The sequence below is a fragment of the Lepisma saccharinum genome, chromosome 13 (assembly GCF_977018435.1).
Source record: "Lepisma saccharinum chromosome 13, izLepSacc3.1, whole genome shotgun sequence".
In the NCBI taxonomy this organism is placed as follows: Eukaryota; Metazoa; Arthropoda; class Insecta; order Zygentoma; family Lepismatidae; genus Lepisma; species Lepisma saccharinum.
Window position 1 is genome coordinate 18174237 of NC_139241.1, and position 27167 is coordinate 18201403.

Consider the following 27167-nt stretch of genomic DNA (forward strand, 5'->3'; position numbering starts at 1 on the left):
TTCCTGGACAGCTACTACATCTAATTTATACTTAACTATCTCATTAACTTTACTCTGAAATGCCCCAGGCCGGTAAAGGCTCAGAACATTCCAGGTGCCTAATTTAATATCCTTATTCCTAATGTAGATCTTATCTATCCTTAGTCCAGGGACCTCCCAAAGTAGTCTCCGCCCGGAGATCCGAATGGGAGACTATTTTACGTCTGGAATATTTTACCTTGGGAACATCCGTGACCTCATATTGGTGATTCTTGACATGTCTTTTCTTTACAGTGTGGAGTTGTCAGCTCTATGCCTAACCCCCAATATGAATGGAGGACCGCACCTGTCATTGGTTAGCGGATCCCTTGGATCTAACTGGGAGGATCACATTGTAGTCCATCAACCATACTCCACTCCTGCCGATTGTGGGACACTCATAGAGCCATCACAGGACAGCTCTGTAAATCCCAAGAGAGCGAAATGTTGACCATTTCACTCTGTTGCTTGACTAACTGCAGTGAACAAGTCACTGGGTGATGAGGTCGTCACATTCCTTAGCCTCCAGTTACTGTACTGAAATGTGTACTTCTACTTTGTTATTGATATTTGCACACATTGTCCAAGAAAAAGCTTTACATGTTACGGGATTTTTTCCACACGTTTATGTTGGTTGGTTGGTTGCAGAGCTATTTATTCTTTGCATTGAATTGTATATTATGAAAAAATAACCTTGTTCCTGTATTTTACACTGAACATTCGATACAACTGAGTTTTCAATTTGGTTCAAATACTAAGTAATTACACTTTGGTTTTGTTATTAACAATAAAAATAATAAGTTTTCTGCTGATTTGTAACTTGAAATGAAAGATGGCAAATTCTATTGGGGGTTAATGGACCTGTTCTTCTGTGGTGGTTAGATTTTAACAATACCAATGGCTTAAAAGATGAAATTTTCAAATGAAAATAAAGGAATATACTGTATATGCTAGGAAGTATTTATAAATGGTACTCTAGGATTCTTTCATGAATTTATAAAATGATAACAATAGAAAATAACATAAACCCTGATGTCAACCAGTGTGTTATTGACCAATTTATACAATGAAACCTTTATTTAATATCTCTCAGGCAATCAAGTTGAAAACTTAAAACACTGTGAAATGTAAAATCCAGTAACATTTTGTATTATTTTGCTTTATTGGGACCATGGGCATTGAATGTATAGTGTGGGAAAATGTAAAATCTTGGAAATAAAATTAGGCTTACACTGTATTATTATAATACTTGAAATATATTATTTCTATTGAAAATATAACATCCTTTAACATTTTGAGCCTTATCATAGCCATGTCTCTCTCAAATATTGAATGTCACATAGTGGTTCGGATCACACTTTAAACTGATAACTGATTAGCCTTATGTGCACAAAGAGTCCTATACAAAAAATGAACACAAAATCAAACAGGGTGTATTTCTTTCTGAGAGTCCCTACATCGATATCAGTGCATCACTTATCAATATTTTGTATAAAAATTATGTTATTAATACATAAGATTGGGATTGAAATTAACAAACTTCAAACATATGCACAGAGTAAGACAGACTGACAGACAGACTGACAGACAGACACACACACACACACACACACACACACACACACACACACACACACACACACATATATATATATATATATATATATATAAGAGAAGAGAGGAAAAAGGGAGGGGGGAATTTGAAAAAATTTCTTCCCAGATGCCAAGTAAAGAATGCATAACTTCAACTTGTTTATAGTATATAATGCATTTACTCAAATTTGAGTCCTGCTCAAGTTCGCATTTTCTACTTATTTTCACTACAGATCAGTGTATTTAATATAATATGTTTACTACATATATATTAAACACTATACATACTACTACTACACACATACTATAATAAAGGGTGTTTTTTTAAGAGTGATAGAACTTTCGCTAGGGATAGCTGTCATTTGTTTTGTTTTGATGACATGTTGTTTTGTCATTTCATATCAGTGAGCATTGGCAAATGATCATCGAAAGACTGATGCCGCAACAACGTTTACAAATTGTGGAAATATATTTCCAAAATCAATGTTCTGTTCGCCAAACGTATAGAGCACTTCGGAAATATCGGTGCTGTCAGTGAATTGTCCTCACAAGATCATGGGACCTAACGCCACTGGATTATTTTCTTTGGGATATCTAAAGTCTCTGATTTATGCTGATAAACCAGCAACAATTGACGCTTTAGAAGCTAACATAACTCGTGTTATTAACGACATACATCCCCAATTACTTGAAAAAGTGGTTCAAAATTGGACTGATCGAATCCGGTTGATCACAGCTAGTCGTGGTGGACATATGCCGGAAATTATTTTCAAAAAGTAAATGTGAGAAAGTTATCTTTCAAATGAAAACACAATTGGCTTCAAACTTATTTTTTTGTGTGTTTTATTTCAATTCAAAGTTCTATCACTCTAAAAAAAACACCCTATATAATATACTTAATATTTACTACACTGATCAGTCATCTTCTGCTATTCTACTCATAAGCAGGTTTCTTCAGTCCTCAGTCTACACATTCAGTTTACTGAATCATTTTTTTCCCCATCAAATCATTCAAAAGACATTTCTCTCCCTTCTCCTCTTTCCTTTTCCTTCCATACATCATTATATCATTCCCAGTATTCTATGTATATCTCCCTCTACACATGTCCTATCCAGTATCTTTGCTTCTATCATCAAGTCTGCCCTATTATTATTATTATTATTATTATTAGTAGTAGTAGTATTTAAACAATTTGCCAAATTTTCCCTCTTTCAAACTCACACATCATCATACCAGATCTAGAAGAGATGTTATTTTATTAAGTACCCAAACATATATTCCAAACCTTTCACTGTTGTCTTCACATTATTCCCTACTTTTCCTCAATTTTGAAAAATGCTTTTAGTTACTAGATTTAAGAAAAAAATTAAATATATTGTAATGTACAGAAAAGCTCATGCCATGATCCAGGCTGCCTCTGGACCCATACTAAATGTACTATATTTAACCATTGAAAAGTACACTGAAATGTAAAGTAATATTCCACATTATAAATTTATATCTGAACATTTTACCAAGGTTTGTGTTTGTGTTAGTGTGTGTGATTGTGAGTTCTTATTTCTAGTGTGGTATTTTTTGTGAGCTTTGTACTTCCATTTGTGCCTTTTTAATCTAATCACGTTTATGAGAAAGAATGGTGATTAGATAATCACATGGAGAGGCATTAGCATGCATGACTAGACTGAGACTCAGACCTGAAACCTGACATGTTTCTTGTTACTGATAGAGCAAGATCACAGATTAGCCACACAACATACTCAGTCACTAAGTATCTACAGTATATCTATTTTCTTTTGTCTTTATTTTTCTTTGTTCAAATGTGAATTCTCCTGCAAGTAGGAAGAGTGCTATTAGTAGCAAATGTGGTTAAATTACAGGCAAAGTCTCTGAGCTTTCACAAAAGCTAACCAAAGACAAAATATTTTTCTTTCTCAAATGTGGATACAAAGTGCTCCACACAAGCAAAACCAACCTTCAACAAGTCACGTGATTCTTCCCATGGCATTCTGGGTTCTCTTCAATTGGCCTCATATCCCAATTGTATGTACAGTGTAAACTGATTAATCGGATGATTTTGTTGAACCCGTATTTTATCCTCAAAGACAGATATTTGGGTTTCGGTCCATCTCCATAGTACCCTCACTATTTGCAACAATCAATCTCATTATTTATAAAAGAGTAATTCAGAAAATCAACGATAATAATAAACTGACTTTGATTATATTTAAAGATAAAGAAAAGCTTGTAAGACATGAAACAGAACTCAAAGTAAAGTTTAATGTGTAGAATCTCACACAATATAACCAAGTTAAAAGCACAAGTGGTACCACCTGGTTAAATATAATAACCAATCTCATTTCTTTTTGAACGTATATATTTAATGAATGGATGAACAGAATTTTCCATATAATGTCGTTTGATGGTCAACTTTTTCTAGATATGAGAATGAATCTTCCTCTAGTGGCACTACTGCATCTTGTTGATAAGATGAATTCTTGGCAAAACCCTTCAGAAAATTGCATCCATCCAGAGAAATAATTTTGAGTACATGAAAAGGTGATAAAGTTCAGGAAATCATTAGATATTATAAAGAAAAAAAAATCCTGCCTTCAATTTTTTTCAACCAAGAAATTCCTGAGTCATCAGTGTATTGGTGAGATACTTTGATATTTGAAAATATTTCCAGTATGTAGGTATGTTTAGTGTTTCAGCTTAGGTTGAATTGCAATGTGCACACACAATGGGTCAAAAATAGGTTGGGGTTTATGATCTGGCTTGGCCGCCTTCTTCAGGAATGCCCTCTTTAAAACACTACTTGATCATTGTATACAGAAGTCTTGGTTTCCAGTCTTGTGATAACAAAGAAAGACACACTTCTTGTCATTTGGTACAAGTCTCCATCAAAACATGTCATAGTGTGACATAAGCAGCAATTTCTAAGAGAAGGGTGGCAACTTCCTGGGGTTGATCTGAGATCCTGACAAACCATTCGAGATCAAACATCCTAATCACAATTGCTAAGCCTGTGGGTGTGACCAGATCATGACCAGTATCGTATCCACTCTACCCTACTTCATATTTAACACCTGATTAAATGACCATTGGCCTATGTTCTGAAAAATGATACAAATTTATAACTTGTTCTGGTATTTCTAGTTGTTTCTCATTTTCTATTGGGTTTATTTCACATTACTTTTCTGCATGTCTAGGATAATTGTGATGATGAAGTTGAAGGAAGATCTGATGAAATATACAATGATAGATCCAGGCCTTACACAAGATTCAAACCTAAGACCTTTTGTCTTTTAAGTGCATTACACAAAACCACTCCAGCTTCCTTGTGATTATCACTTCACCAATTTTAATTACACATCTTTCATCCATATCATAACAATTAATCCACAGAAGTAGAAGTGAGTTATAAGGATAAAACTAATTCAGAATCATCAACTCCTGTACACACAGATTTTGCAAATTGCTCTTTTACTTTTGAAACCCTGTAGACTACTGGCGAATAGTGGTCTGAGTATACATGTGTTTATCACAGCCTAGAATCCATTAAAGAAGCTCTCACCCCACCCAATTACTAACACCTAGTTCTGAATACATATGTTGGCAATTGTATCAGCAATTCAATTGTCCCAGGCTTAACAAGAACATTGTGATTTTTGAGTGTGGTGGAAGCATATAGTTCACGTAAGGGGCGAATTCAACTTTTGGTATGATTAGGGTTGCTATATTTCATAAGTGAAAATCCGGGACACTGCTGACCGGAAGCTTGTTAGGAAGCAGGGGAAGGGGTGTATGTACATAACCATTATCATATTCTTTACACTTTTTAAAACAAAGCAGAAATCTACTTGGAAGTATATCACTAATCTTGCGTCTTTTTGGTGCCATAATGAACTAAGCTGCTTTCTCACAATGTCAAAACTTTATTTGAGGACTGCAAACTGAAAAGTGCGGGCAACCAAGTACTGACTGTTTACAGTAAACAGCTTACTATGCAATGGAAGAGATTTGTAACTGAAATTCAATGCTGCTAGCAGACAGCGGCAGCACTATCGTTAAATCAAATATCTATGCAGTATCTTCTTGTAACTCGATAACTTATATTATCGAGAGTGAGCGGTTTAATGTACAGTTAGATTTTACAGAGTGTACAAAAAGTCATGCAACCCGGTGTTTACGACCGTATAACAGAATAGTGAAACGGAATGAAAAGAAACACTTTCTGCCAAGAGAATGTCCTGTATATTGGGAAAATTTAGAAAGACAAACATATGTAAGAACATGCATGTTTTAATAACAAATAAGCAAAGTGTTACCAAAGGCGGAATTTTTTTTTTTTTTTTGCAAATTGTATGTATTGATGCACAGAACTCACTGACGTAAATTATTGCAACATTTCACAATACCAACGAACAATTTGGATGGCCATCTATTGAATTTGACAGAAAAAGAACTTTGACGAAGTTTCAAAAACAATGCACAAGGGAATAAATGGGTTGTTCCAAAAATCGATGTTTTAACAATATTACGAGGGACACTGGCAACACTGTTGCTGTCATGTGTCATTAACAGATGTGTTTCACCTCAGGCTATCACACTAAGGCACTTTTAATGACAAAGGAGAAAGTTGGTTATTCTCGAACATATGCAATAAAATACATACATCTTGCAACCCTGAAATGTGGGTACAGAAGAACGTGTATCAATTGTTATGTTTTCTGTGCCTTAGGTGGTTGCTGTTTGCCACGAACAGCATTCCACACACACACACACACACACACACACACACACACATATATATATATATATATATATATATATATATATATATATATATATATATATATATATATATATATAAGAGAAGAGAGGAAAAAGGGAGGGGGGAATTTGAAAAAATTTCTTCCCAGATGCCAAGTAAAGAATGCATAACTTCAACTTGTTTATAGTATATAATGCATTTACTCAAATTTGAGTCCTGCTCAAGTTCGCATTTTCTACTTATTTTCACTACAGATCAGTGTATTTAATATAATATGTTTACTACATATATATTAAACACTATACATACTACTACTACACACATACTATAATAAAGGGTGTTTTTTTAAGAGTGATAGAACTTTCGCTAGGGATAGCTGTCATTTGTTTTGTTTTGATGACATGTTGTTTTGTCATTTCATATCAGTGAGCATTGGCAAATGATCATCGAAAGACTGATGCCGCAACAACGTTTACAAATTGTGGAAATATATTTCCAAAATCAATGTTCTGTTCGCCAAACGTATAGAGCACTTCGGAAATATCGGTGCTGTCAGTGAATTGTCCTCACAAGATCATGGGACCTAACGCCACTCGATTATTTTCTTTGGGATATCTAAAGTCTCTGATTTATGCTGATAAACCAGCAACAATTGACGCTTTAGAAGCTAACATAACTCGTGTTATTAACGACATACGTCCCCAATTACTTGAAAAAGTGGTTCAAAATTGGACTGATCGAATCCGGTTGATCACAGCTAGTCGTGGTGGACATATGCCGGAAATTATTTTCAAAAAGTAAATGTGAGAAAGTTATCTTTCAAATGAAAACACAATTGGCTTCAAATTTATTTTTTTGTGTGTTTTATTTCAATTCAAAGTTCTATCACTCTAAAAAAAACACCCTATATAATATACTTAATATTTACTACACTGATCAGTCATCTTCTGCTATTCTACTCATAAGCAGGTTTCTTCAGTCCTCAGTCTACACATTCAGTTTACTGAATCATTTTTTTCCCCATCAAATCATTCAAAAGACATTTCTCTCCCTTCTCCTCTTTCCTTTTCCTTCCATACATCATTATATCATTCCCAGTATTCTATGTATATCTCCCTCTACACATGTCCTATCCAGTATCTTTGCCTCTATCATCAAGTCTGCCCTATTATTATTATTATTATTATTAGTAGTAGTAGTAGTATTTAAACAATTTGCCAAATTTTCCCTCTTTCAAACTCACACATCATCATACCAGATCTAGAAGAGATGTTATTTTATTAAGTACCCAAACATATATTCCAAACCTTTCACTGTTGTCTTCACATTATTCCCTACTTTTCCTCAATTTTGAAAAATGCTTTTAGTTACTAGATTTAAGAAAAAAATTAAATATATTGTAATGTACAGAAAAGCTCATGCCATGATCCAGGCTGCCTCTGGACCCATACTAAATGTACTATATTTAACCATTGAAAAGTACACTGAAATGTAAAGTAATATTCCACATTATAAATTTATATCTGAACATTTTACCAAGGTTTGTGTTTGTGTTAGTGTGTGTGATTGTGAGTTCTTATTTCTAGTGTGGTATTTTTTGTGAGCTTTGTACTTCCATTTGTGCCTTTTTAATCTAATCACGTTTATGAGAAAGAATGGTGATTAGATAATCACATGGAGAGGCATTAGCATGCATGACTAGACTGAGACTCAGACCTGAAACCTGACATGTTTCTTGTTACTGATAGAGCAAGATCACAGATTAGCCACACAACATACTCAGTCACTAAGTATCTACAGTATATCTATTTTCTTTTGTCTTTATTTTTCTTTGTTCAAATGTGAATTCTCCTGCAAGTAGGAAGAGTGCTATTAGTAGCAAATGTGGTTAAATTACAGGCAAAGTCTCTGAGCTTTCACAAAAGCTAACCAAAGACAAAATATTTTTCTTTCTCAAATGTGGATACAAAGTGCTCCACACAAGCAAAACCAACCTTCAACAAGTCACGTGATTCTTCCCATGGCATTCTGGGTTCTCTTCAATTGGCCTCATATCCCAATTGTATGTACAGTGTAAACTGATTAATCGGATGATTTTGTTGAACCCGTATTTTATCCTCAAAGACAGATATTTGGGTTTCGGTCCATCTCCATAGTACCCTCACTATTTGCAACAATCAATCTCATTATTTATAAAAGAGTAATTCAGAAAATCAACGATAATAATAAACTGACTTTGATTATATTTAAAGATAAAGAAAAGCTTGTAAGACATGAAACAGAACTCAAAGTAAAGTTTAATGTGTAGAATCTCACACAATATAACCAAGTTAAAAGCACAAGTGGTACCACCTGGTTAAATATAATAACCAATCTCATTTCTTTTTGAACGTATATATTTAATGAATGGATGAACAGAATTTTCCATATAATGTCGTTTGATGGTCAACTTTTTCTAGATATGAGAATGAATCTTCCTCTAGTGGCACTACTGCATCTTGTTGATAAGATGAATTCTTGGCAAAACCCTTCAGAAAATTGCATCCATCCAGAGAAATAATTTTGAGTACATGAAAAGGTGATAAAGTTCAGGAAATCATTAGATATTATAAAGAAAAAAAAATCCTGCCTTCAATTTTTTTCAACCAAGAAATTCCTGAGTCATCAGTGTATTGGTGAGATACTTTGATATTTGAAAATATTTCCAGTATGTAGGTATGTTTCAAATGCATATGCACATAATTTTTTGTTTGTTTCCAGTGTTTCAGCTTAGGTTGAATTGCAATGTGCACACACAATGGGTCAAAAATAGGTTGGGGTTTATGATCTGGCTTGGCCGCCTTCTTCAGGAATGCCCTCTTTAAAACACTACTTGATCATTGTATACAGAAGTCTTGGTTTCCAGTCTTGTGATAACAAAGAAAGACACACTTCTTGTCATTTGGTACAAGTCTCCATCAAAACATGTCATAGTGTGACATAAGCAGCAATTTCTAAGAGAAGGGTGGCAACTTCCTGGGGTTGATCTGAGATCCTGACAAACCATTCGAGATCAAACATCCTAATCACAATTGCTAAGCCTGTGGGTGTGACCAGATCATGACCAGTATCGTATCCACTCTACCCTACTTCATATTTAACACCTGATTAAATGACCATTGGCCTATGTTCTGAAAAATGATACAAATTTATAACTTGTTCTGGTATTTCTAGTTGTTTCTCATTTTCTATTGGGTTTATTTCACATTACTTTTCTGCATGTCTAGGATAATTGTGATGATGAAGTTGAAGGAAGATCTGATGAAATATACAATGATAGATCCAGGCCTTACACAAGATTCAAACCTAAGACCTTTTGTCTTTTAAGTGCATTACACAAAACCACTCCAGCTTCCTTGTGATTATCACTTCACCAATTTTAATTACACATCTTTCATCCATATCATAACAATTAATCCACAGAAGTAGAAGTGAGTTATAAGGATAAAACTAATTCAGAATCATCAACTCCTGTACACACAGATTTTGCAAATTGCTCTTTTACTTTTGAAACCCTGTAGACTACTGGCGAATAGTGGTCTGAGTATACATGTGTTTATCACAGCCTAGAATCCATTAAAGAAGCTCTCACCCCACCCAATTACTAACACCTAGTTCTGAATACATATGTTGGCAATTGTATCAGCAATTCAATTGTCCCAGGCTTAACAAGAACATTGTGATTTTTGAGTGTGGTGGAAGCATATAGTTCACGTAAGGGGCGAATTCAACTTTTGGTATGATTAGGGTTGCTATATTTCATAAGTGAAAATCCGGGACACTGCTGACCGGAAGCTTGTTAGGAAGCAGGGGAAGGGGTGTATGTACATAACCATTATCATATTCTTTACACTTTTTAAAACAAAGCAGAAATCTACTTGGAAGTATATCACTAATCTTGCGTCTTTTTGGTGCCATAATGAACTAAGCTGCTTTCTCACAATGTCAAAACTTTATTTGAGGACTGCAAACTGAAAAGTGCGGGCAACCAAGTACTGACTGTTTACAGTAAACAGCTTACTATGCAATGGAAGAGATTTGTAACTGAAATTCAATGCTGCTAGCAGACAGCGGCAGCACTATCGTTAAATCAAATATCTATGCAGTATCTTCTTGTAACTCGATAACTTATATTATCGAGAGTGAGCGGTTTAATGTACAGTTAGATTTTACAGAGTGTACAAAAAGTCATGCAACCCGGTGTTTACGACCGTATAACAGAATAGTGAAACGGAATGAAAAGAAACACTTTCTGCCAAGAGAATGTCCTGTATATTGGGAAAATTTAGAAAGACAAACATATGTAAGAACATGCATGTTTTAATAACAAATAAGCAAAGTGTTACCAAAGGCGGAATTTTTTTTTTTTTTTGCAAATTGTATGTATTGATGCACAGAACTCACTGACGTAAATTATTGCAACATTTCACAATACCAACGAACAATTTGGATGGCCATCTATTGAATTTGACAGAAAAAGAACTTTGACGAAGTTTCAAAAACAATGCACAAGGGAATAAATGGGTTGTTCCAAAAATCGATGTTTTAACAATATTACGAGGGACACTGGCAACACTGTTGCTGTCATGTGTCATTAACAGATGTGTTTCACCTCAGGCTATCACACTAAGGCACTTTTAATGACAAAGGAGAAAGTTGGTTATTCTCGAACATATGCAATAAAATACATACATCTTGCAACCCTGAAATGTGGGTACAGAAGAACGTGTATCAATTGTTATGTTTTCTGTGCCTTAGGTGGTTGCTGTTTGCCACGAACAGCATTCCAGATTGTGTCTACTTATGCTGATGTAGTGTGCGTTTTTTCAAAATGCCATATTCTACACAGGAAAGAGTGTTTATTGTTGAAGAATATATCCGAACATCGTCATATTCTGGCATAAGAGAAGCATTTAGTGCCAAGTTTCCGACTACTCCCTCTCCAGATAAGTCATCAATTTTTCGTCTTGTGCAAAGGTTTCACCAAAGTGGGTCAGTACATGACAGGCAACGTTCATTGCACTCTTCTGTGTTAGGAGCTGATGTTCTGCAGCATGTTGAACAAAGATGGTGACATCACCACAAAAGCTCGCCTCAGAATTGGACTTACACAAGTCAACTGCTCACAAGGCTATACGGAAATTGAAATTTTACACATACTGAGTTTGTGTTGTTCATGAATTGAAAGTGGTGGATGTCCCGGCACGGTTGCATTATGGTCATTGGTTTCAATCATTTGTTCGACAAAATGGTGTCAATGTACTGAATAAAGTTTTTTTTTTTAGCGACGAAGCCTGGTTTCAATTGGATGGGTATGTCAATAGCCAAAATTCCAGCATTGGGCAACAGAAAACCCATATCAGTTGCATGAACTACCATTGCACTCCCCGAAAATCAGTGTGTGCTGTGGAATATCATGACGTCGTATTGTGGGACCGTTATTCTTTAAGACAACAGTGGATATCGCTGTGTATGGGAATCTCAAAATGCAATTCGTTGCTCTCCTGGAAGAAGACGAACATGATGCTTGGCTACAACAACATGGAACAACTTGCCATGCATCTAATGAATCTCTTCGTATGCTGAGAGAATTTTTTGGTGATCGTCTAATATCCAAGGATTTATGGCCCAGTCACTCGCTTGATTTAACATCTGCAGATTTTTTTCTGTTTGGTTACTTAAAGGGGAAAGTATACCAAATGAGACCCAGAACATTGGAAGAGCTGAAACGAAACATTACACAGGAAATTGATAATATCGGTGCTTCAACCCTCAGGAAGGTATCTGAGAACATGATCAAGCGAACCAAATTATGTATCCAAGAAAATGGTGGACACTTCGAGTATTTGCTTTAATTTGTAGGGATACCCACATTTCAGGGTTGCAAGGTGTATGTATTTTATTGCATATGTTCGAGAATAACCAACTTTCTCCTTTGTCATTAAAAGTGCCTTAGTGTGATAGCCTGAGGTGAAACACATCTGTTAATGACATGTGACAGCAACAGTGTTGCCAGTGTCCTATGTAATATTGTGAAAACATCGATTTTTGGAACAAGCCATTTATTCCCTTGTGCAATGTTTTTGAAACTTCGTCAAAGTTCTTTTTCTGTCAAATTCAATAGATGGCCATCCAAATTATTTGTTGGTATTGTGAAATGTTGCAATAATTTACGTCAGTGAGTTCTGTGCATCAATACACACAATTTGCAAGAAAAAAAATTTCCGCCTTTGGCAACACTTTGCTTATTTGTTATTAAAACATGCATGTTCTTACATATGTTTGTCTCTCTAAATTTTCCCAATATACAGGGCATTCTCTTGGCAGAGAGCATTTCTTCTCATTCCATTTCGGTATTCCATACACTGGGTTGCATGACTTTTCAGACACACTGTAGATGTTTAGTAAAATGAGCATTTTAATATTATGCATTTAAATATAAATGAAGTGCATCCCGAAGAAACTATTCAGGACACCAGGAAAAATTATATCTTTCCGGGATTGTCCCGGAAAATTCAGGATGTATGGCAGGCCTAGTTATGATCAGGCTATAAAAATCCAATCTATCAACCAGGCCATCCAACATTTTGACATGATGTTCCAATAAATGAGGGATAGCCATTTAATATTTTTGGAAAAGTTGTTGCAATTTTGGAATGTGTTGACTGTGTTCAGAGAAACTTGAGTTCAATTCTACTGCAAAGTGGTCCAAAAATGGGCTATCGAAGGTTTACCTTGTAATATTCTTTTGTGTTCTCAGCTTGTGCACTATTCTCTCAGATTTGACAGCTGGATGTTCTAGGTCTCTTCGTTTCTTCATCATAGTTTCTAAGTAGTTTCTATGCTTTGGATTAAATTTCATTAAAGTTCTCAGAACTCTCTCTGTTTTATTTAATATGTCTATTCAGTTATTTTTATGTTAACAGTACTGAACAGTGCAACTTTGGAGGTGCCCAACAGAATCTTGCACTGCATGAAAACAATTTGGTTAAAACAAGTGGAGATGTTCAAACTCCCCACAGGTTACACAGTGAAGAAATTGAAGAGCTTGCTGAAATATTTCTCTATATTTCCACAAGTCACGCTACTTAGTATTTACACTTTTCTATTCATGTTTTGTCAAACAACTTGAGAATGTTATGGTGCTTCCCTGGTTTTCTTGCACTGCGTTTTTAAAAACCTAATTTCTTTAAGAATACTCGAGGGGAAAAAAAAAACTGATTTGACAGTCCCAATGAAGTTTCATGTCGCAGAAATTCCGTACCTATCAGAAAATTGCAGACATTTGGTCTGCAGTCTCATCTGGTGTGTGTCATCTGTTGTGTGAAATTTCGTAATTTCTTCCCATCCGTATCCCATCCAACATGTCTCCAACTTAAGAGAAAAAAATAAATCCGATTTTTTTTATGAACAAGCGGATAGAATAGATAATCTGGTAATTTTGTTGAACCCTAAAGGGGGGTTTGGACCTGTTGAACACCCCCCTTAAATATGGCCATGGGTGGAAGGTATGTTTGTTGTTCACTAAGTGTATCCACAGGAAACTTGTTATCCTGTTTTATGTACTAGAATGAAAACATAATCTGATTTAATTGTTTAATTTCTTTATGACACAATACATTATATCATTCTCATTCTCCTTCAAAAATTAAGGTTTGTTAATAAGCAGATACAGGAGTACTGTGGAAGGGACAGCCTGCAAGAATTTTTTTTTTTTCATAATATTGAAATTCATTTAAATAACACTTTCTTCTATATGTAAAGAAATATATCACATAAAATCTAATATAAGAACATTGCTTAATATTAAAATTGAGTTTTGATTACTCACAAGATGTTCAATGTTGTAAGCTCACTACGCAAGTTAATTTTTATTTAATAAATCTCAGTACAAAACAAATTAATACCTTCATAAAACATTACATCCCATGATCATCATAATTTACAGAACTTTACACTGTCTCAAATATTAAAAAGCAAATTTCCCTTTGTTCATCCTGATCTGTAAAAACATGCAATAATTTGACATCAGACATAAGAACATAAGGCTTTCAGAATTACGTTCATATTTCCAATTTTAGAAAAATTTCTTCATGTAAAGATTGTTTCTTCCCTCTTTTAACTTTTATCAAGGCATGTTGTAAATTTTCAACGCCAGTCTCACTGTCAGTTGTTTTCCCCTTCTCTTAATTCCTCTCTACGAGCAATGTCCTTATCTTTTTCATTCAAGACAAAATACCTGGTGTTCCTGAGTTTTTGTGATGCTGCCATACTTCAAACAGTGTGAAATGAGGAAGATAAGCTCTACCAAAATGAGAAAGAACCAAGTAAACTTGTGAACTAAAGTAATCAATCACATATTTCTCTTCCCACGCCTATTTTGCTCATGTGTGCCTTGTGTGCCAGATTCAATGGACTCAAATGTGTCAAGGAATGGAATATTGTCTCATGTTTTGTATGCAAGCATAATGAACAAGTGCTTCATTTATTTATACACACTTGTTATACATATATATTTACCCTGTGTAAAGATGAAGGCAACAATGTCAGTATCAGTGCCTGCCAAGGGGATAGTTGCTCACCAAATGTGTTCTAGGGAGTCCTGGGCCCTCTGTCACTGCAAGAGACTAACAACAGACAGAAAAGCTGGTGAATCATGGAAGCAAATGGAATGTGAAGTGACAGGGGAATATTTGATATTTTGAAGAAGTTGGCTGTCAAAGAAACAGTACATTAACAATTAATTGGTTCATAGATTTATTACGGTGTGCAGGTATGACTGTGCAAGTAAGCAGATGTTTTCATTAATGTAAACAATGTTTCTTGGTAGTCCACACATATTTCAACTTTATTTCATAATAACAGGGATTTCAAAATTTCACTTTAACAATAACAAAAAAAAAGTTTATAAAAGCACTATATATTATGTAAATATTTACTGAAATGTTAAGAGACAGGCTTTTTGCTTTTGAACTTTCAAATTACAAAGTAATGTACTTTTGGCATTTTCAGAGATTATTATGTGTTTATATTAAAAAGAAAATATGAAACCCACTAAAGCTTTGTCTGTCAAAAAAATAAGAAAAAGTTGCAAATAATTGAAGGAGAAAACTTTATTATAAAATATACAAAAAATGAAATTATTTTTGGCTACAGCATATTAATGATGACAAATTTTACTTCCCTGTTTTGTAATTCTGTAGAAGAAAATAACATGTAGTACATAAATCTAAAAATCTATTTAAATGTAATCTGTTTTGTACTTGTCTAAAATTTATTATCCATTCCTTGGCAGATGAATTTTCTCCACCACCATGTGAATATGCATGTTTTCTTATAGCCATTGCCAATTCTTATCAATCTTTGTTTTGTTTTCTCTACCAGTTATTAGCAGTTTTGTGAGTGCAAGAGTCATGTTTGATAGTTACAGGATTGTCACTCAATGTTCCAATCATGTCAATGTTTCAATTGTTGTTATCATTATTAATTATCTGTGTATAACAAATACATTTATTTAATTGCAATGTTCCATAAATATAATTTTACTCTTTTAATATTTGTTATATGTTTTCCAAATATATTAATACCATTGACCTTTGGAATTCTGTTCAAAGAACTGTCAATGAGTAATCTTCCATCACAAATTTTAGAAAAGGCTTTTTAGACAAGCAGATAATGGAAGAAATGGGTGGAGATGTTTTCTATTGCAGACATGGTGATAATTACGTTATTGGCATAGAATGAAATGGTTGGTTCTATATCATATGAATGAATGTGTGAACCTGGAGAGATGTATTTTTTTTAAATTTAAATGAATTTTATTTCAGTATTGAATCCCCTATCCAGAAACAAACACACACACACACACATATTCCTATATTCCAGATTTTAAAACTGTTTACACTTCTAAGGTTTTCCCCATTTCTTGAAATTCTGTGGCTGTTTTCTATTTTTTGATATATATGGTCATAGTCATATGATTAGTTTTCTGCTAATTTAAAATTACTGACATTCCTTCTGATTTTCCTCTGTTTGCTCATAATTATGTATTCCTCTTTTTGTGGATCACGTTATCAGTATATGCACATATGTGACATATTTTATTGAAAATTGTGCTCTTTGGTGTATCCTCTTCAGGCCTTCAAATGCCTGTTTATAGTTGATAAATGTCGATGTCAAGTTCATGCTATCTTTCTTTATCTCTATGATGACAAATAACTAATGGGTTGTTTCTCTAATGGGGTAAAATCTATGCATTCTTGCTAATCACATGTCACTTCTCATTTCTCTTAAAAACTGGTTGGTTATTAATTGGTACTGAGAGTAGATGCAAGTTTAGAACTATTTTCTGAATGAATCATCAACTTCAACCTCCAAAAACCCTGAACTTCTTTCAGCACCCATCTGACGTTCTAAATTTTCAAATGTAACAATCTATGGTTTTAAGAGTACCATTCACAAGATCGTCATAGGAAAAAGAGCATGCAGCAACTTTTGTACCCAACCATCAAAGTCACCAATCACTCTCTGCTTAAAGAACATAAAGGTTGGCATCCTTAAAGACATTAATTCACATTAACTATTAATCATTTCTGTAACTGCACTTCTTCTTCTTCTCCTATGGCACTGCAGACCGATATCGAGCCCTGGCCTCCATAATAGAGCCCCTCCATGCTTCTCTGTCCAATGCTTTCCTCCTCCAATTTCTCATTCCTCACATTCCTTTCACATCTTTCTCAACCGCCTCCATCCATCTTCTCCTGGGTTTCCCTACAGATCTTCTACCTCCTATTGTACTATAAGCCACTATCTTGGGTATGCGATGTGCATCCATTCCTTGGACATGTCCTGCCCACTCTAGTCTTTTAAATTTAATAAAGTGGGATATACATAATTATTTGTATAGATGGTACAATTCAGAGTTATATCTTAGTCTCCATCCATCTCTGTCTCTTACTGGTCGCCATATTCTTCTCATAATTTTCCTTTCAAGAGCATCCAGGTCCATCTCGGATTTCTTATTGAATGTCCAGCTCTTGCTTCCATAGTACAATGTTGGTCTGATTATAGATTTATATAGTTTAACCTTAGTTACTCTGTGTACTTCCCTGGTTTTGAATATCGGCAATAGGGAAAAATAAACTTTGTTTCCCTGATTCATTCTCCTTTTGATTTCATAGCTTTCATTTCCATCTTTATGTATTTTTGTTCCTAAATATACAAATTCTTCTACTAGGTCAATATCGTCATCACCTACTGATACCGTTTTTCTTGCATCATATGCCTTGATCTTTCGACTCTGGATCATCATTTTTGTTTTATTTATGTTTATTTGTAGGCCAGCTGTTTTAACTGTATTTTTAAATTGAGTATATGTTTCTTCTGCTGCAGCCATTGTTCTTGAAATGATATTTACATCGTCTGCGTAAGCCATTATCTGAGTGGTCTTATATACTATACTGCCATTTCTGTTTATGTTAGTTTGTCTTATTATATATTCTAAAACCATATTGGAAAGTAAAGGAGCAAGTCTGTCACCTTGTTTCAATCCCTGGTTCACGAGTATGTCTTCTGTGAGTTCGTTCTGTATTTTAATTTGGCTTTTGGTTCCTGTCATTGTCTGACTAATCAGTTTAATCAGTTTTTCTGGTATTTTAAATGTCCGTAGTATGTTTTCCAAATGCCCTCTCAGTACACTATCATATGCCTGTTTAAAATCTATAAAAATTATATATAGATCCACATTGTATTCCCAGCATCTCTCAGTAATCTGTCTTAATGTGTAAATCTGGTCTGTTGTTGATCTTCCTATTCGAAAACCTGCTTGGTATTCTCCTATGCATTTTGCCGCCAAGGGTTCCAATCTCTCTTTAAGAAGTCCTGATAATATTTTATATGCTGTTGACAGAAGTGATATACCTCTGTAGTTGTTACATTTGAGCTTATCCCCTCTTTTATAAATAGGGCATATAATCCTATTCTTCCATTCTTCCGGCATATGTTCTTCTTCCCAGATTTTATATATCAACTGGTATATTGCCTTTATTAATTCAGGTCCTCCTTTTTTCAGTAGTTCACTGGGTATGCCATCTCTTCCCAGTGCCTTATTCCTTGACTGTCTGTCCTTTACTTTCTTAAGTTCTTCTTCTGTTGGTGGTTCGATTTCTACTTCTATATTATCTTGCTGTTCTCTATTTATCTGTATTTCTATTACATTATCTTCTACGTTCAGCAGTGGGTTTAGTAGCTGTTCAAAATAGTCTTTCCAAACTTGCATAATCTTCTGTCTTTCAATTACTATTTCTCACTCACTTTTGCAGATTAGATCTGTCCTTGGTTTTTATCCTTCTTTGAAGGATCTAACTTTTCTAAAAGCTTGTTTTATATTATTTGCCTTACATTCTTCTTCTATCTGTCTCAGGTTATCATTTATATATTTCCATTTCTTCTTTCTACAAATTTTATCCGCTGCCCTTCTTGCTTCTTTATACACTACCTCTCTTCCTCTAGTTGGTCTATCATGGTATTCCATGTATTTTCTATTCCTAAATTCAATCGCTTCCTTACATTCAGTATCAAACCATTCCTGCTGTTGTTGTTACATTCTCTCTTACTTTTTCCCACATTTCCTCTATAGAGTCTTCTGGTATTATTGGGTTTCTTTGCATTTTTCCTTTATAACTCCTCTGTATTCAGTTAGTTTTTCTTCTTGATATAATCCCTCAGTCTTGTATTTGTCCTGCCTACTATTTTTACTTGGTTTATTTTTGTTCATTCTGCATCCATATTTGATTGTTACTAGGTGATGATCCGATCCACAATGTGTTCCTCGCATGGTTCTTACATCTAATATGCTTGTGGCGAATCTTTTATCTTTAGGACATGGTCAATTTGATTAAATGTTTGACCATCTGGTGATATCCATGTTCTTTTGTGTACATCTTTATGTGGGAAAATAGTGGAGCTAATTATCATGTTCTTACTTACTGCAAATTCCATTAGTCTCATCCCATTCTCATTGGATTCATTGTGCAGACTATGCATACCTATTGTTCCTCTATATTCTTGCTCTTTTCCAATTTTGGCATTCGTCTCCTAAGGCTATTATTGTATCATTATTGGGCGTTGAATCATAGACTCTTTCCAGCTGTTAGTAGAATAAATCCTTTGTTATCTCATCTTTTTCCTCTGTTGGGGGTGTGCGCATTTATCAAGGTTAGGTTAAAAAACCAGGTCTTAATTCTTAAGGAGCATATTCTTTCACTGATTGGTTTAAAATTCAGGATATTGTTTTTAATCTTCGTATCAATTATAAATGCCACTCCAAATTATCTTCCTCCTCCTTCTTTTCCACTGTAGCAAATTGTATGAGTCCTATGTTCAGTGATTCCTTTATCTTTCCATCTTGTTTCTTGTATGGCTGTTATCTGTATGTCACATTTCTTAAGTTCTTGTATTAAACCTCCTATTGCCCATGGTTTATAGAGTGTTCGGACATTCCATGTACCAATCTTCATATCCATTTTCCGTTGCCTTTGTCGTTTCCATTTGTGGCTACCATTTCGAGGTTCCTTTTCTGGTTTCAAAACCTTTCTTATTTTGCGGTGTGGGGTTGTCAGCCCCACCCCAACCCCCTTACTTGGAGGACCAGGATTTTTGATTGAGCTTTACTCCCCTAGAGAGACTGGCTTCACTACGTCTTTGGAGCTCTCTCTGCCCCTTTGATTTTCTGTCAGGGTTCCTTCCCTTAGCCTTTGGGGATCCTTCCCCTCCCTGCAAGGCAGCAGGGGCTGAGCTTTTTTAGTGGCAGCTCTATCTCGCCACATCACAGGATTTTCCTCAGAGTCTTGCAGTATTTACTGAGATGTAGGTGCCACTCCACATCTTGCTGCCTCCTCTAATCCTGCTGCTGTTTCCAGCTAGCCAACATATCTGCTGGCCGTTCCCCTATCCGCAACCTGGGGACGTGCCTGGTGGCATGCAGCTTTGCCTCTGGGAAGGTAGCCCACCCCAGGGTAACTGCACTTGAACAGGTGCCATTCCAGCATCCAAAGAAGGTCATACCTAAACCACCATAATGTTGTCCCCAAAAAAGTAAATAATAATTATAAAGTAACCAGAGATTTTACATGAACAAACTTCTCCAGAGAGGCATGATACAGACCTCCCACAAGATGTAAAATTTCCATGAGTGGTCCACCTCCTATTCTTCTCTCTCAACTTCAACAAGGCTATGGGAAACCAAACTATAACAGTCAGTTAGTTACATTCGCATATTATTTAATCTGAACAAATATCAGATCAGTTTTCAATACTAAATGCAGAGTTGTCTCTCAGGGCTGAGAGACACTTTAGTCCACACTAAGCTGGTTCATTTTCTCTTCCACCAGTCCGCACCTGCAATATAACTAATGCTACTTTCATGTTTTATCTACGAGGTTCATTCAAGTCAAACCAGGACTTTTGATTTTTTAGAATATTACAACATACTTTGACGTGTATAAAATACTTTACTTTTAGACACAAGTGTATACTAATACCACATGGAGAGCTAACATTATGTGTGACATAAGTCACTTGTAAGAAAAGACAGTGGACAATGCTGAGTACAAACATGGAATAGCATTTTATGATGAAATTTATTGTTAATGAAGGTATAAAACCGAGGAGTAATTACAGAAAACTTCAAGCACTGTATGGTGATGAGACTTTTAACCCCAGTAAAACATTTGAATTGTGATATTCGTTTAAAAATTGCCAGTTGTAATCAGGTCAAAATGGATGTGAGTCAATGTGGCTCAGAGCTGACTGCAGTCATTCACATGAATATGCAGCTAGTGAAATGCCTGAATCTTGAAAAATCGATGGATAAAATGTCACAAACTTGTAGAACAGATGCATGTCTCTGAGCCAAGTTTATCTACAATCGCAAAAACAGCCTGGTTTCATTAACCTGCGCACTGAGTGCCGCCTTTTTTAAAATTGTGAATAATTTCCTTTAACAGTGCTATAATGGCCAGGAAAGCACTAGGTAACTTATCTTCACTATTCCCCCGAAAACACAGAGGTGTTGCCGTCTTTACTCTTTCATTCTTTCAGTTGCTTACATGCCTCTGAAGTGAGAGGTCCCCCTTTGGCAGCACTCAGTACTGTGCACGGGAACGTTTCCTACCTTAAATCAAAACACGCCAGCCATGAATTTGGTGGAAATAAGAATAATAAAACAACTATATATTGTTCGAAATGCTAATAATTTGTATGCAGAAACAATTGTAGTGCCAATACGAAAGGTCAGATTTGTCAAAATTACGATATTGAAAAGTGACAACATTTGGTTCCTTTTATTTGAGTTAGTATGCTTTTCTTACGTATACCTCATAAGAGCATGATAAACAAATTGAAATTGAACATTTTAAAAATATATTGTAAGTTTCTTCTGGGTGTGTTTTCTGCATTTGATTGCTTTTTCTGCAAATCAATAAGATTTTACCGAGAATTTTGGAACAAATAGTTCCATTCTACTCCCATATAAGTTGTATGATTTCAATTCATTTCGAAAAATTTGTTGACAATTTTTTGAAAAAATACGTTTAAATTTTTTGAAAAATAGGTTGAAAATTTTTGGGAACTACTTTTGATAATTTTGTGAATGGTGAGTTCCTTTTTTAGTGCCTTCATTATATGGCATAATTTTAATTACTTTTAGAATAATATTTTGGTGCATTTGCTTCAAGAGTCTAAGCTTGTAATTGTATGAGACTCTTTCATTTCTTTCTTACTTTTCTTTTAATAGCTGATAAAAATGTCCGAAATGGACATATTTGAGTTCATGTATATTTCGCCTGATTTGCAGTAAGTGCTAGTGTAATTCAACATCGATTTGCATTAATAATTCACATAAAAAGCGTTGGTTTTGTTGAGGCGGCACAGAGTGCCGCGCGCGGGGCATTTGTGCTGGAATGAGGACACGGATGCTGGAGGGTTAAAGGCATTATGTTGCAAGAAAACATTGCACAAGTATATACTGTTCCCCACACAATTTCCAATTACAGGAAGTCAGGTCTAATTTTCTGCCTCATTTACCCTTATAGTCCTGATCTTGCTTAAAGCAATTTCCAAACAAGAGGTTAAGCAAGCAGTCTGATCATGGTCTGACATACTGAGAAATATTTCTACACTGCTGATATCCAAGCAATAGGGAAACTATGTGATAAGTGTATTTGTGTAGAGGAATGTTACTTCGAGAAGTAAAGTTTTTCTAGACATTCAAATGCATTCCATTATTCTGAAAAATCCAGTCACAGTTTGACTTGAACAGGTCTTGTACATTCAGACCATGGGATACAGCAACCCATTCACCAAAAAGTGTACATGCACAATGCATAATGTTCCTTGCATTCTGGTCTGTGTCCTATACCTTCCAGTTTGGAGAAACTGTTACAGTTCTGTTACTTTGTGTTTATGTGGCAGCTCTTTACTTGGCATTATAGCAATTTTCTGAATGGTCTTGTGAAAAATTAACCTCAAACTGGTCTGTCAGTAAATAGGGTTTTGATTTGATGTGGTGCTTCATGCAGAAGGCATAGTCTGATCCCTGGAAAGGTACATACAAATACAGATATTTTAGTGTGCATGGTCTGAATCTAGAGAACTCGTTTTTTAATAATGCCAGCTGACAATACTGATGTACAAGAGAACATATTGAGATTTCCTGACAGTTTATTTCCACTTTATTTTTGCAGAATGTATGCATGATATTTCATATGTATAATTTATTTTATCCTCAACTAGACTTAATACAAGATGAATTTGAGGGTTGATCAGAGCAGTTAATTGTTGATTCAGTAATGTCTTGCATTGTTGTGGATGCTAAGATTGCTATGGAGACAGCAGGGAAAACGGTTGCTTTTCCAGATGGTGACAGATAGGAGCAAAAATCAGCTTTCTCACCTTACAGTACAACAAGCTTAGGCTGCCGTCATATAAGTAGAATGCAAGCAGCAAATAATTTGTTGAAGGTTGGTCTTGTATATATTGAGCACTCTCTATCTTTTCTTAGAAAAGTTATATTTTTGCTACTATTTTCCACTGCCATATGAAGGTTGTGAGACCTGGTCCTTTATTTTCTACTTATTTAATAGAACTTTGTTATATTGAGAATAATATGTATATATGTATTATATATTACATATATTCTTACATAAAGTACTTAAAAATAAGAAGATAGTCATCCTGGTGGCAAAGCATGTCGAATTGTCAACTAGCAATCTCACATGCAAAAATTCTGCATAAGGGTTCCTGCTTGACGCATTATCTTCCTTTCTGCATGAATTTCTTATAATCACTATTCATCCTCATCATGTGAAAAACATTAAGAGGAAAGAAAATGACATGAAATAAGAAAAATACTAAAGAAGACCATAAAACAAATATACATCAGCAATATGATGCACCCACACATGTTGTACATACAGCCAATGATTTGTCAGACATAGGGAAAATATCCTGATTAAAGAATTGAAACTAGTAATTGATAATATACTTAGATAGAGTTGAGAATATCATCTTAGCTGATATTCATGTGTGTGTGTATGCAGATATTGCCCATCCTGCAGTAGTTATTTTTTTTACTTTGTATTTAACATTAAAAATGGGAAGGGTTTATGGAAGGATACACTTCATTCACTGCTATAGCAAATAAAACAGTACAAGTGGTGTCGAAGTGGATTATTATTTTGCTTGGGAAACTGAAAAATTTTATTATCCTTCTTCTTTCATAATCATGAATTTCGTTTCTGAATTTGATTTCTCAAATATTTTTTCATGTTTTACTGTTTGCAAAAAAAACATAAAGCAATATAAATGGATGTTTCATTATCAGGTCACATTCAGCATTTTGCTTAGGTTTGGGAATATATGATCATATTCACTTGTACAGTACCCCAAAATTCAAACATGCATTTTTTTGTAAATATTTTGAATTTGTATGCATATCCCATTAAAATTTATCAGAAGAAGAATATCTCAGAAATGAATAATATACAAAGCTTATTTTTGTGTGTTTAAACTATTAAGCTTGCACCCAGGTATTCGTGGTTTTTAAGACTTCACTACTTAATGCTGACATCTGGCGATTTAATTGGTAATAGGAAATTTATAGTTGGGTGTTATCTGTGTAAAAGTGAACTGTATTATGTTCAATCAGAGTTCGTAAATCTCATGTGAAAAATATAGCACTAATGTAGATAACAGTGTAATACCAGTCTCCAGTGGCAGTGTGTTGGGGAGAGGAGGAGTGGCTGAGTTTATTTGTATTATCTGTTGTCTGTAATCAAGATGCAATCCAAACCATCTGAGCATGAGGGTTAAAAAAATGTATTATTTTTAGTTTTTAAGAGTAAGCCATGAAGAATACTGTTGAATGCTTTAGTCATATCAAATCATACCAAAGGTACTGCCATTCTCTTCTTTATCGATTGTAGTAAATCACTAATGACTGAAAGCAATGTAGTTGCTGTGTGAGAACAGTTTGGAATCTTGAAGCAGTTTATATCACTGACATTTTCACTAATTTTCTTGTAGACTTTTTGTTCAGTGATATTTGAGAAATGTAGGTGAGAAAGTATTGGTCCAAATTTTTCAGGGGATTTTTTCCCTTTGTATTGGAACAACATCTACTTTCCAACTGGCTGAATATTGTTCAGCTTGTCATGGAAAATGTCAAGAGACTTTAAATGTTTGGCAGTAAGTATTCAATCAGAAGCTTGCAATCAAATATGATATACTGTTTAATTTGCTCGTTCTCATAATTTTGAAGGTGGAAAGTTTGTGCATTGTTACTAAATTCTTTATTATTAAATCAATAAAAAATTTCACATGTTTTGTTCAGTGCATCTTGTGGAGTATCCATTTTGCTACACACACTAGATAGGCTATTTCCTCTTGAGGCAGAGGCATTTCAATGGAGAATAGATGGTTTGAGGTTAGAGAGATTTTTTTAAATGCAACAAAAAACAAAGTTGAAGTGATCTCTTTTAATTAATATAAACCAAGACTTCACATATTGAATATTATGACGTACAAAAGGAAATGTACAAATTAAGGATACAATGTCAGGAACTTGAAAAACAGAGAAGACTTATGTCTACAGAAGAATGCCCAATCTCCTCTTCTTGTCCTTTGAAAATCTTCAACCTGCTTTTTATTTCCTGTGCCTGTTGATCTAGTTTTCACTGGAGGCTTCCCAAGGCTTCTTCACCTTTCTTGTACTCTGAGAACATACTGACTTTTTCCACCAATATGCTGACTTCTGAGCAGCAGCTTGTCACTTGCTACTTGCTTTATTGGCTTCCTGTTATGCGAGATGCTTGAAACAGTTGACATCAGGCTCCACAAAGGGTTTCTTACTAGCTCATATAAAGTATCAACATTTAAGCTCAACAGTTCCCTCTATTGTCAGCGAGTTAAAAGGTGAGAAAAGTGCATGCCATGTTGGAGCATATATTGTGGGAACAAAGCAGAAACATTGGCCGCAGGATGATAAATATGAAGGAGAACAGGAGTTTTTGCTCAATATTGTCAAGTTCTTACTTAGATCAAGGACGATCCTAGGGGATGATGTAATCAACTTTTCCACCTCTCCTAGCCTGCTCCTTGTTGAGGGGTGCATTTTACATCTTCCCCCACAACCACTATGTGTAAAATATTGTAGACATTTAAAAAAATACTTATTGTGGGATTCTTCAATGCCCAGTTAATAATCTTGAAAACATGAGAAGGTATTTCTTAAATTTAAAAATTGATATTTATTAATGAAACTTATGTTTCATTCCTTGATTATTCTCCACCTCATTAGGCAGGTTTTAAATAGCAATCTTTTCCCACTATATATCCCTTGTTTCTATGGTATTTTTTGCTTGTTGATAAATCAATAGCTTGTTATATGTTGCCAGGTCCTGGCACATCAAGATTAGTCTATTTGTCCATCTGACACATAGTTGTCTATGACATCATAAATATTTGCCAAATTAAAAAAACGAACAAACATAATATTTTAACTAAATAACAAAAAGAATTACAATGTCATATCCAGGTCATTAGAAAGATTGGATAAAAGCTAGAAAATGTAACGAAAACTACAGTACACAAAGAAAATAGCTTTGATTCATAGTATGACAAATTGTTTATTCATTGTTTTACACTGTCACAATGCTTTGGATCGGACCAATTGAACACACTTCTAAGATTCCCACAGGCCACGTACCAAGGTGGCAACATTGTGGAAGTCACCTGCAGCCTGCTGAGTCAGAGATTGGCTGCATCTTGATATACATCATCCGTGCATTTATGATATTAGGAGTGGTAAATAATAATTTATATATGTGGTCATACTTGAGATACACACATCAAACTTTTAGTATTGGATCAAATGTGTCATATAAACGGCTTTTTTACAATTTCATTGAATTTTGCAATTATGCATTTCAAGCTAGCACGTCTCCCTAAAATTTCAATTTTTGAAGTATCTATTGAAGATCTGAATTTGAATGTTCCCACAGAGGTGCAAAAATAATCCGTTTTCAAGTACAATAAATCTCAATATTGTATCAGGAGTTGTTTATGAACTGTATGATGTTACGTTCCCTGTTCTTGCAACATGGAAGAAAAACTACACTTTTTAGTGAATTTTTCGTATAATAAGAAAATGCAATAAAGAATAATTTTCAGATAACACTTATTAAA